Here is a 12,334-nt window from a genome sequence, read left to right on the forward strand (position 1 = left end):
AAGGAGATTAAGAAAATAACAGTAATCTTTTGGTGATATGTCATTAACAGCAAGAAATAAAATATTGAGTCAATAATCATTTCCAGATAAAAATTCTTAAATTCATGAAGATCAGTGACATCCATAGTGGCAAAGAAAGGAGTCGGAGCAGAGGGGACTAGGAAGATCAGGGAAGCAGAAATGATTTATGACATGTTTAAAAGATGGAAGTATATCTAAATAAATATGTTAAAAAATGACAGAAATCGAAAAAGGAAGATGTCAAGTTAGGATATGTTTTAATAAGAATTCATGCAGATAAACATATATCTGATATTTATTAAGACTGAGAGGAAAAGGGGAAGAAACCTAAAACAAAACTTTGGATAATGCTCAAAATTAATGGAAATTAAAAAAGAAGCCAATGAAAAAATCAGAGAAAAAACATTCAACAATATTTGAACAGAATCAAAACCAGAAAGCTCAAAGTCTATGAAAACAAGATTAATGGGTCAAAATGAAAAGAAAATTTCAAACGAAGTACCAGGGGCCATGAAGATTTGACATGTGATTACTTTGTTTTTTAGGGGAAAATTTTTAGTACAGAAAAGAGGGGATGTGTCTGACTGATCTCAAGTTTCAAAGAGGGGATGTATCCGATTGCTCTCAAGTTCAAATACAGAAATACCTGATTAAAGTGACATGAAATAATTCAGTCTCACGTTAAGTGCCAAAGAACTAGAATTTCATTAACTCTATCTGACACACAAAGATATTTTTCCTTCTTTTATATCTTGGTACAATTAACTTGAAAACTTCAAGGAAATCCTAATACCAAAATGCGTTATCAAAGAGACTGCTAAGTTACCTTTTCTAGAGTTTTTAAAAGTAAGGCTTTACAATCTTGTACACACACAGTATTTTTAATTCTAACTTTAATAATTACAGACACTAATGTCCCTTTTTTCCTTCAAGAAACTAAAAAGATTATAGTTTACTTCTTAAAAGAGGAAAATTACTGCTTTATAGAACTCATTAATCCTACAATGAATTAAAATATATTATTGGTAATTTATGATTGATTCTATCATTCCAGTACCCAATTTCAAAATTTTAGTTAAGATTTTAAAAGGACCTATGACCGGGGCTTCCCTGTTGGCACAATGGTTGAGAATCTGCCTGCCAATGCAGGGGACACAGGTTCGAGCCCTAGTCTGGGAAGATCCCACATGCCGCAGAGCAACTAGGCCTGTGAGCCACAACTACTGAGCCTGCGCGGCTGGAGCCTGTGCTCCGCAAAAAGAGAGGCTGCGATAGTGAGAGGCCTGCGCACCACGATGAAGAGTGGCCCCTGCTTGCCGCAACTAGAGGAAGCCCTCGCACAGAAATGAAGACCCAACACAGCCATAAATAAATAAATTAAATAAATAAATAAATAAAAATAAAGGACCTATGACCAAATGTAATTACTGTTTCTCACCTATACATAAAGACACGAAAAAATATCAATTAAGAGCACCCTATTCTGAAGAAGTCAGGCTCAAAAGAATGCATATTAGATATAAATGGCTACATAACAAAAACAGGCAAATCTAATGTATAGGATTAGGAGTAAGGATACTGGCTACTCTTGGAAGAGACAGTGACAGAGAACAAGAAGAGGGATTGCGGGATGCTGGTAATGTTCTGTTTCTCAATCTGGAGGCTGGTTACACAGTGATATTCAGTTTTTAAAAACTCAAAGAGCTCTATACTCGTGACACATACACACATATGTGTAATAGCTCTATACTCATGATGAATGAGCATTTCTATGTATATGCTATATTTCAATAAAAAGGTTTTAAGCCCAACTAAATGAACAGCATAACTGGGTATATTCTGTAATAAGTATTAAAATAAAGATACTTAATTCTGTCAACTACATGTACACATCAACATCTGCACATATTTTCCACACAAAATAAAATCTAAAAGGATGTGTCCTACAAATTGACACAATGAAGAGATTACAATGATTTTCTCTAGGTAAACTAAATGGAGGCAGATGCAAAACTGAGAGAGTAACAGTCAAAGATGATAAATGTAAGTGCTACCAGAGGCCATTCTAATAATGAAAGCATTCTTGCTACTAATAACCCTTTCAATTCTTAAATTCTACTTTGACTTCCAATACAATTAAAATTTTAAATGTGTTTCGGTGTAAAACTGACACTTTCCCTTTTAAAACAAAAGTGCCTGTTTTAAATTACCGTGATTAATATTATTACAATAAAGGCAAAAAAATAAAGTGATAGTTACCTCATCTGTTTGGTTTAACATGAACAGACAAGAATCTACCTGAATTAAGTAGGTGATTCTTCTGAATGTTATTTCAATTCACCAAGTTCTACTTACAATCACTCTGTTAGAATGACTGCAAAATGGCCCCAATTCTCCACTCCTCCCTGTATCTAAGATCTTTGCAAGGTAACTCTGCAACTTCTCCCAAGAGGTACAATTTATTCCCCAATCTTTGTATATGGGCTGCCTTGATTTGCTTTAGACAAAGAGAATTGTGGCAGAAACAACATGCCTTTCCAAGACTAGGCCTAAAGTGGTCTTGCATGTTCTCTTTCAATAACTCTCCCTCAAAATCTCTCTCCCAACATCTCTCTCCCTCTCCCTCTCGACCATACCACTTACGTGAGAGTAAGTCTGGGGTAGCCTGCTGGAGAAGGAGAGAGCCCACCTGGAACACAGCCAAGCTGTCCCACCAGCTCAGGCCAGTCCCAAGTAACCAACTATCAGATCGTTCTTGGCACATGTTTTGTTTTTGTGTTTATGGAGTTTTGCGAATGAATAGAGAAAAGAATGGGAAAATGATGTAGGGATGATATATTTAGTGCCCTCAGAATCATGGGAAATATATTTTTGTTTGAAAACATTATGCCTCCCTGAGGAATAGTCAACTGCCATACACAAGTACCACAGGGCAAAGTGTGGTTTCAGCCCAGCGGTAGGCACATTTTCTTTATTGCATAAATTGATGCTTGGTTTTAAGAACACACAATACACTTTAATTTTTAACTACAACTGAGTATTTGCTAGTAACCTACCAGGTGAGTTACTATTTATAAACTAAGCACACTACTAGAGTTTACTGTTTTCTACTAAGAAGCCTGTGACAACTGCCACTATTGCAAAACTCCTGCTGTGCAATATCATTAATTCTGGTAAAGATGTACAGTGCTGTCCTGAACTGATCGTCATTTTTATTACTGACATTCTTGCTTTCCTCTTCTCTTTTTTACTTGGTACAGAGAGGAACTTCTCATTCCCTTTTTAAAAATAATACCATTTTAAAATAATTTTAGATATGCAGAAAAGTTTTGAAGCTACTACAGAGTTCTCATATGCCTCACACCCAGTTTCCCCTTAAATCTTATATTAGCATGATATGACTGTCACAGTGAACTAATACTGATATATTATTGAGCAATTTTTATTGATATAATATCGATAGATTAAAGTCCATATTTTCTTCAGATTTTGTTAGTTTCTACCTAGTGTCATTCTTATTTTCCAGGATACCATCCGGGATACCGTATTACATTTAGTTGTCATGTCTCCTTAGGCTACTCTTAGCTGTGACGGTTTCTCAGACTTCCCTTGTTTTTGATGACCTTGACAGTTTTGAGGAATACTGGTCAGGTATTTTGTACAACATTCCTCAATTGTAATTTGTCTGATGTTTTTCTCAAGATTAGTCTGAGGTTATGGTTTTGGGGGAGGAGGACCACTGAGGTAAAATACCATTCTCATCAACATCCTATCAAGGGTGCATAATATCAGCATGATTTATTACTGTTGATATTGACCTTGATCATCTGCTTTAGGCAGTATTTGCCAACTTTCTCTCCTGTAAAGTTACTTTTTCCCCTTTTCCACACTGTACTTTTGAGAAGGAAGTCGCTAAGCACAGCCCACACTTAAATAGTACAGTTAGGGACTTCACTGGTGGTCCAGTGGGTAAGACTCCATGCTCCCAATGCAGGGGGCCTGGGTTCGATCCCTGGTCAGGGAACTAGATCCCGCATGCATGTGGCAACTAAGAGTCCAATGCCACAACTAAGAAGTCCGCATGCCACAATTAAGAGCTGGCATGCTGCAGTGAAGGTCTCGCGTGCCACAACTAAGACCCAGAGCAGCCTAAATAAATAAATAAATTTTTTTTTTTAAAAAGAGTAGGGAGTTATGTTCCACCTCCTAGAGGGTGAAAATCTACATAAATTATTTGGAATTCTTCAGCATGGGAAATTTGTCTATTCTCCCTCATTCGTTTATTTATTCAATCCTTTACTTACGGTAGTATGAACTCATAGGTATTCGTTTTATACTTAGGGTTATAATCCAATACTACTTTATTTTCTTGTTCAAATTGGTCCAACTTGGCCTTTGGAAGTACTTTCAGTTGGCTTCTGAGTCCCTCTGACATACTGCCCCACCTCCCACCCACCAATGTGTGTGTGTGTGTGTGTGTGTGTGTGTGTGTGTGTGTTTAGTACTTCCTACTTCCTAGAGCTATGAGATGCTCCAGGCTCATCTTGCATATTCTCTGCCCCAGTTCTAGAAGTAACCATTCCTCCAAGGAGATCTGCTTCCTTTTTATTTTAATTTTTCATATATTTTTGGAGAACTGTATTAGAAACCAAGATCTGGGGCACTGGGTGTGCTTGTTTCTACTGGAGTATCTTTACTTCTAGGCCCTCTCCACTGACACAGGAAGGAAAACTATGTCTGCATACTAACTTGTGTATATGCACGTACCCATAAATATTTATACATATGTAATTTCACCTGTATCTATATTAACCTAAATGTGAGTTCATACTGATGTCTCCAACTCTAATCCATTAAAACATGGGCATTCCAGCGTCTTCCCTTGCTTAGCTGTAACCTCCCACTCCAACAGTGAGAAATCAAGTTCCAATCATCTGCCATCTATTTACAGGCATACCTCAGAGATACTGTGGTTTCGGGTCCAGACCATGACAATATAGCAAGTATGGCAATAAAGTAGGTCACATGAATTTTTTGGTTTCCCGGTGCATATAAAAGTTATGTTTATACTATATTGCAGTCTATGAAGTGTGCAATAGCATTATGTCTAAAAAAAACAATGTACACACCTTAATTAAAAAATACTTTATTGGTAAAAAATGCTAACCATCATATGAGCCTTCAGCAAGTCTAATCTTTTTGCTGGCGGAGGGCCTTGTCTCAAGGCTGACAGCTGCTGACTGAGCAGGGTGGTGACTGCTACAGGCTGGGGTGGCTGTGGCAGTTTCTTAAAATAAGACACCAGTGAAGTCTGTCATATTGACTGACTCGTCCTTTCATGAATGATTTCTCTGTAGCACGTAATACTGTTTGATAGTATTTTACCCAGAGAAGAACTTCTTTCATAATTGGAGTCAATCCTCTCAAACCCTACCACTGCTTTATCAACTAAGTGTATGTAATATTCTAAACCCTTTCTTGCCATTTCAACAATCTTCACAGCATCTTCACCAGTAGATTCCACATCAAGAAAGCACCTTCTTTGCTCATTCGTAAGAAGCAACTCCTCATCTATTAAAGTTTTATCGTGAGATTGCAGCAATTCAGTCACATCCTCAGACTCCACTTCTAATTCTAGTTCTCTTGCTATTTCCACCACATTGTAGTTACTTCCTCTACTGTAGTCTTGAACCCCTCAAAGTCATCCATGAGGGTTGGAATGAACCTATTCCAAACTCCTATGTATGTTGATATTTGACCTCTTCCCATGAATCATGAATGTTCTAAATGGTATCTGAATCCTTTACAGAAGTTTTCAATTTACTTTGCCCAGCTCCATAAGAGGAATCACTATCTATGGCACCTATAGCCTTGTGAAATGTATTTCCTGGGACTTCCCTGGTTGCACAGCAGTTAAGACTCTGTGCTTCCAATGCAGGGGGCCTGGGTTCGATCCCTGATCAGGGAACTAGATCCCACATGCGTGCCACAATTAAGGAGCACACATGCCGCAACTAAAGAAGCTGGCGAGCCGCAGCTAAGGAGCCTGCCTGCTGCAACTAAGACCCAACACAATCAAATAAATAAATAAAATATATATATTTTTTAAAAGACACTGCTTTAAAAAGAAAAAAAGAAAACGTATTTCTTAAATAATAAGACTTGAAAGTCAAAATAACTCCTTGATCCATGGGCTGCAGAATGGATACTGCAGGCTTGAAAAACAATATAATCTCATTCATCATCATCAGAGCTCTTGGGTGACCAGGTGCATTGCCAGTGAGCAGTGATATTTTGAAAGGAATCTTTTTTTTCTGAGCAGTAGGTCTCAACAATGGACTTAAAATAGTCAGTAAGCCATGTTGTTAACAGATGTGCTGTCATTCAGACTTTGTTGTTCCACCTATATATTAGATTTAGAATGACACTTACGAGCCCTAGGATTTTTGGAATGGTAAATGAGCATCGGCTTCAACTTAAAGTCACCAGCTGCATCAGCCTCTAACAGAAGAGTCAGCTTGTCCTTTGAAGCTATGAAGCTAGGCATTGACGTCTCTCTAGCTATGAAAATCCTGGATGGCATCTTCTTCCAATATGAGGCTATTTCACCTACATTGAAACTCTGTCATTCAGTGTAGCCACCTTCATTAATCATTTTAGCTAGATCCTCTGATTAATTCGTTGCAGCTTCTACATCAGCACTTGCTGCTTCGCCCTGCACTTCTGTGTTACAGAGATGGCTTCTTTTCTTAAACCTCATGAACAACCTCTGCTAGCTTCAAACTTTTCTTCTGCAGCTTCCTCACCTCTCTCAGCTTTCACAGAATTAAAAAGACTTAAGGCCTTGCTCTGGCTCAGGCTTTGGCTTAAGGGAATGTTGTGGCTGGTTTGATCTTATATCCAGGCCACTGAAACTTTCTCCATATCAGCAATAAGGCAGTTTTGCTTTCTTATCATTCGTGTGTTCACTGCAGTAGCACTTTTTTTTTTTTTTTTGCAGTACGCGGGCCTCTCACTGTTGTAGCCTCTCCCGTTGTGGAGCACAGCCTCCGGACGTGCAGGCCCAGCGGCCATGGCTCATGGGCCCAGCCGCTCCGCAGCATGTGGGATCTTCCCAGACCAGGCACGAACCCGTGTCCCCTGCATCGGCAGGCGGACTCTCAACCACTGCGCCACCAGGGAAGCCCTGCAGTAGCGCTTTTAATTTCCTTCAAGAACTTTTCCTTTGCATTCACAACCTGGCTAACTGTTTGGCACAAGAGGCTTATCTAGGCTTTCGACATGCCTTCCTCACTAAGCTTAATCATTTCTAGCTTTTGATTATAAATGAGAGACGTGCAGTTCATCCTTTCACATGAACACTTAGAGTCCACTGTAGGATTATTAATCGGCCTAATTTCAATATTGTTGTGCCTCAGGGAATAGGGAGGCTCAAGTAAAGGAAGAGAGACAGGGGAATAGCTAGTCAGTGGAGTAGTCAGAACACACAAAACATTTACTGATTCAGATCACCATCTTATATGGGTGAATTCGTGGCACCCCAAAACAATTACAATAGTAACATCAAAGATCATGGATCACAGATCACCATAACAAATATTATAATAGTGAAAAAGTTTGAAATATTGTGAGAATTACCAAAATGTGAAAATAGAGACATGGAGTAAGCAAATGCTGTTGGAAAAATGGCACCAATAGACTTGCTCAACGCAGGGTTGCCACAAACTTTCAATCTGTAAAAAACACAGTATCTACAAAGTGCAATAAAGCAAAGCACAATAAAATGAGGTATGCCTGTATGTAAGTGCTCAATTTCAGTATACATGTACAGTGGTTTCAGAACAGTTAACCTATTCGCCATGTCAGAAACTTTATCAACTACAGTACAACGCTTATGTGCAGTTCCTTTTGCCTTCAGTCTTAAGCAATTCCACTCATTTCCAAGTTAAGCACCTTTTTCCCATCCCCTTCAATAAAGTTGTTTCATACATTTGTAATATACAGTTAGATTCTCTTGATACATTCTGTATTCCATCCTGAGACCTCCAACCTCCTAAATGACTTTTTAATTTGCATACTTAAGATTCACTCTGTTACAAAGTCCTATGGGTCTTGACAAAAGCATAGTGTTATGTACCTAACTTTATAGTATCATACAGAATAATTTCACTGCTCTAAAAAAATCCCCTATGCTTCACCTATTTAGCCCATTACCACTCCCAAACCCTGGCAACCACTGATTTGTTTACTGGCTCTATAGTCTTGCCTTTTCCAAAATGTCATGTAACTGGAAACATACAGTATGTAGCCTTTTCAGACAGGCTTCTTTCAGTAAGCATACACATTTACGATTCACCTACATCTTTGCACAGCTTGACACAGCATCCCCTTTTATTGTTGAACAGAATTCTATAGTATGGATGTACCAGAGTTTGTTTATCCCTTCATCTATTGAAGGACTTCTTCACTATTTCCAGTTTTGAGCAATTATGAATAAAGCTACTATGAACATTCATACGCAGATTTCTGTGTAGACATAAGTTTTTATACCAGTTGGGTAAATGCCTCAGAACATGATGGCTGTATCATATGGTAAAACTAAGTTTAGCTTTATAGGAAAATGTTTCATTCCTAAACGAAAAAATTTCAGGAGAAAGAACTTTTTGTATCTTTAATTGACAATACACGGAAAAAAACCTGAGTTAATGTCAGATTTACACCACTGTAACTGGTTCTTTAAAATTATTACTTAATAGTATTAAAACTATATAAACACTTATCTCCATCTAGTGGCTACCAAAGAGTAGATATATAAAGTGAAATTCCAATTTCAGAAACTTATGTTGACTGTTTACCACAGCACGGTTAGTTACAGCAAAATAAAAAACAAACTGAAAACAAAGTGAATATCCAATAATAGAGAGGTAGCTGAGTAAAGTACTTCATTATGGGCTGTTATGAGCTTTCCCTCCCTCCCCTCAAATAAAGGAACGGAAGGAAAAGAAACAAATTAGAGCAGTGGTTCTCAACTCTGGCTGCACATTAAGAATCAGCTGGGAACTTTCAAAAGGTTCCTATGCCTGAGCCCCACTCCCAGAGACTCTTCTTTAACTAATCTATAGTGGATCCCAGGCACAGATATTATTTTAAGGGGGATACAATGATTCTAATGTGCAAAGTTGAGTACTACTGAATCAGAACTACTAGAGAACACCTGGAGGTATTACTGAGGTAGAGAGCAGCAAAAAGTGATCCCATTTGGTAAAGCAAACAATGATCAAAATCAAGGAAGAAAGAAAGGGGGAGAGGGGAGAAGGAGGGGAAACCTGATATGAACATATAATTGTAGTATGTTTGTATATGATTATATAAATACAGAGAAAAGCACAAGAATACACCAAGCAAGCTGTAAGCATGGGTCATGGAAGAAGAAAAAATAATATGGATTAAAAATATTTATATTAATCCCATGTATACAACATTGCATACATATGCAAGCACATGTGTGCATAATGATATCTGGGATAAAAAGAGATCTACAGATACTAATTTGCAGGGATATTCATGATACATTGCTAAGTTTTTTAAAAAGGAAGCTGTACCCCAATGTTCATAGCAGCATTTATAACAGCCAAGATACAGAAGCAACCTAAGTGTCCACTGACAGATGAAATGGATAAAGAAGTATACATACACACACACACACACACACACACACACACACACACAGAGAGAATAATATTCAGCCATAAAAAAATGAAATCTTGACATATGCAACAATATGGATGGATCTAGAAGGTACTGTGTTAAAGTGAAGTAAGTCAGAAAAAGACAAATAACTGTATGACCTCCTAAGTGGAATATAAAAAAACAAAACAAAATGAAACAGAATCATAGATACAGAGAACAAATAGGTGGTTGCCAGAGGGAAGGGGAGTGGGGAGTGGGAGGTAAAATAGCTGAAGGGGATTAAGAGGCACAAACCTTCAGTTATAATATAAATAAGGCAGTGCGATGTTATATATAGCATAAGGAATCTGGTCAATAATACCGTAGTAACTTTGTATGGGGGCAGATGGTTACTAGACTTAAAATGATCATTTCATAATTTATGCAAATATCAAATTACTATGTAGTACACCTGAAACTAACATAATATTGTACACTAACTATATTTCAATTTTTTTAAAAAAGGAAGCATGGGACTTCCCTGGCAGTCCAGTGGTTAAGGCTCCATGCTTCCAATGCAGGGGGCACGGGTTCGATCTCTGGTCGGAGAACTAAGATCCCACATGCCGTGCTGGGCAGGCCAAAAGAAAAAAAAAGGAAGCAAACTGTACAGTATTATATACAGTAAAATTTTATTTCAGGAAAAACAAATAGAAACAAAATGTATTCATGTGAAACAAGAAAGCCTGTTTATAATGGTTTATCCTGGAGGGGTGAGATTTAAACGGGAAGGTAGGAAGAGATGATAAGCTTTGCTTTCATACAGTTTTGTATGATATGTTAAGCATATTTTTTTAATGTCTTGGATTGGTATCAGTGGGTCTTATTTATGGAACAAATAACCGAAACATAACATACATTTATGGGCTGTATTTTTTTTTTTTTTTTGAAATATACCACATCACAGATGACTGACTTGAATGACAGATGCAGCACCATCCCTCAAAAATGAACAAATTTACAATCAGAGCAACCAACATAAAAAGTATTCTATCCATGAGATCTGCTTTCTAATTTAAGTGAAAAGAAATTCAATTAGTTTCTATTTAGTTGAGAGAATAAGAATTTCACAAGTTAACACAGCAAAATTTACATAATTTATAAAATAATAACAGATGCAACAGCCATAAATACATAGGACTAATGCACTATATGCATTCCAATGTCACAAGTAGATCGGTCCTACCTAAAACAGAGCAAGTCTACAGCTGTGCCTGATTCCAAGCAAATGTAAGAATATAAAAGAGGCTAATTTATGATAGAATCAAACCCTAAAGCAGCAAAAAGATGTGTCAGGGAATAAGAAGCAGTTAAAGATATAAACAGCATCCTTTTCCATAATAAGAGAAATGCTCATTAAAATTAGACCAGATACCACTTCTTTTCACCTACTAGATTAGCAAAAATACAAAAGTTTGACAACATATTCTAATGACAAGTACGTAGGGAAATTGATAGTCTGACACATTGTTGATGGGAATGCAAAATGGTACAACCCCGTAAGGGTAATTTGGCAATATCTAGCAAAATTACACGTGTTTACCCTTTGACCCAGCAATCCCACATCTAGAAATCTATCTTACAGATACATTATCAAAATACAAAAAGATAGATGCACAAAGATATTCATTGCAGTACAACTTGTATAACAAAAGACTGGAAATTACCCAAATGCCCAATAATGGAAGACCATTTGAATAAACGATGGAGGGGGTATTGTGGGGAATCTACTATACAGGTAGAAAAAAGAATAAAGAACATCTCTATACACTGCACGACGGGTTCTCCAGGATATAAATGTTAAGTGAAAAAAGCAAGGTAGAAGAATTATACATAGTATGTTATCATTTACCTAAGAAGGGGACACTGGGGATGTAATTATTTTTATGTCTCTCTCTCTCTCTCTCTCTCTCTCTCTCTCTCTCTCTCTCTCTCTCTCTCTCTCTCTATATATATATATATATATATATATATATATATATATATATATCCCCAACCCCCTTTCTTTTGTAAATTATTTTAAAAACTAAAAGGATAAACCTCAAATTAAACTGTATTATTAAACAGCAAAATAAACAGCTCCCTCCACAACTAACAACAATAAGAGGTCAACCAAATCCTTATCTATGCCAGCTCCTGCTTGGACTACCCCACTTTCCAAATGAAATCTTAAAGGATGGGTACTGTGGACAGCTACTATTTCTATCTACCTAGTATCTACTGTCCCATCTGCTAACAGCAGGACTCAATTTTTGCTTAGAGAATCATACCATCACCCCCACTTTTGATTCATATGACTGGAGTGGGGCTGACCTTATAACTAGGCTAGACTAATAGAGACACACCAAGGATTTTTGTTTCAGCTACTGGAAAAGAAGTATTCTTTTCATTTTGGTTTAAAAATAAATAAATAAAACTTTCCAAACACATTGAATATCCCTTCTATCTTGTACCTTGTGCCTCAATCAATCATCAGTCTACTAATTCTTATTTTGCAACTATCCTCATAACTGTCCCTTTCTATCTCCAGGCTACCAACTTGGGGGAGTAGGGGAGGGAAGGGACTTAACTCTGCTCAATTTGC

At 37.3% G+C, this 12,334-nt stretch overlaps 1 protein-coding gene across 1 annotated transcript in view; it reads right to left on the minus strand.

Annotated features, from left to right (window-relative positions):
• The window catches only part of LOC103079721 (E3 ubiquitin-protein ligase UBR3-like), a gene marked incomplete at its 5' end in the record, with an annotated part of 116,276 nt that overhangs the window by 85,897 nt on the left and 18,045 nt on the right, over window positions 1-12,334 (minus strand). The window lies entirely within an intron of this gene.

Source organism: Lipotes vexillifer, unplaced genomic scaffold, assembly GCF_000442215.2.
Source record: "Lipotes vexillifer unplaced genomic scaffold, Lipotes_vexillifer_v1.1 scaffold1789, whole genome shotgun sequence".
Taxonomy (NCBI): Eukaryota; Metazoa; Chordata; class Mammalia; order Artiodactyla; family Lipotidae; genus Lipotes; species Lipotes vexillifer.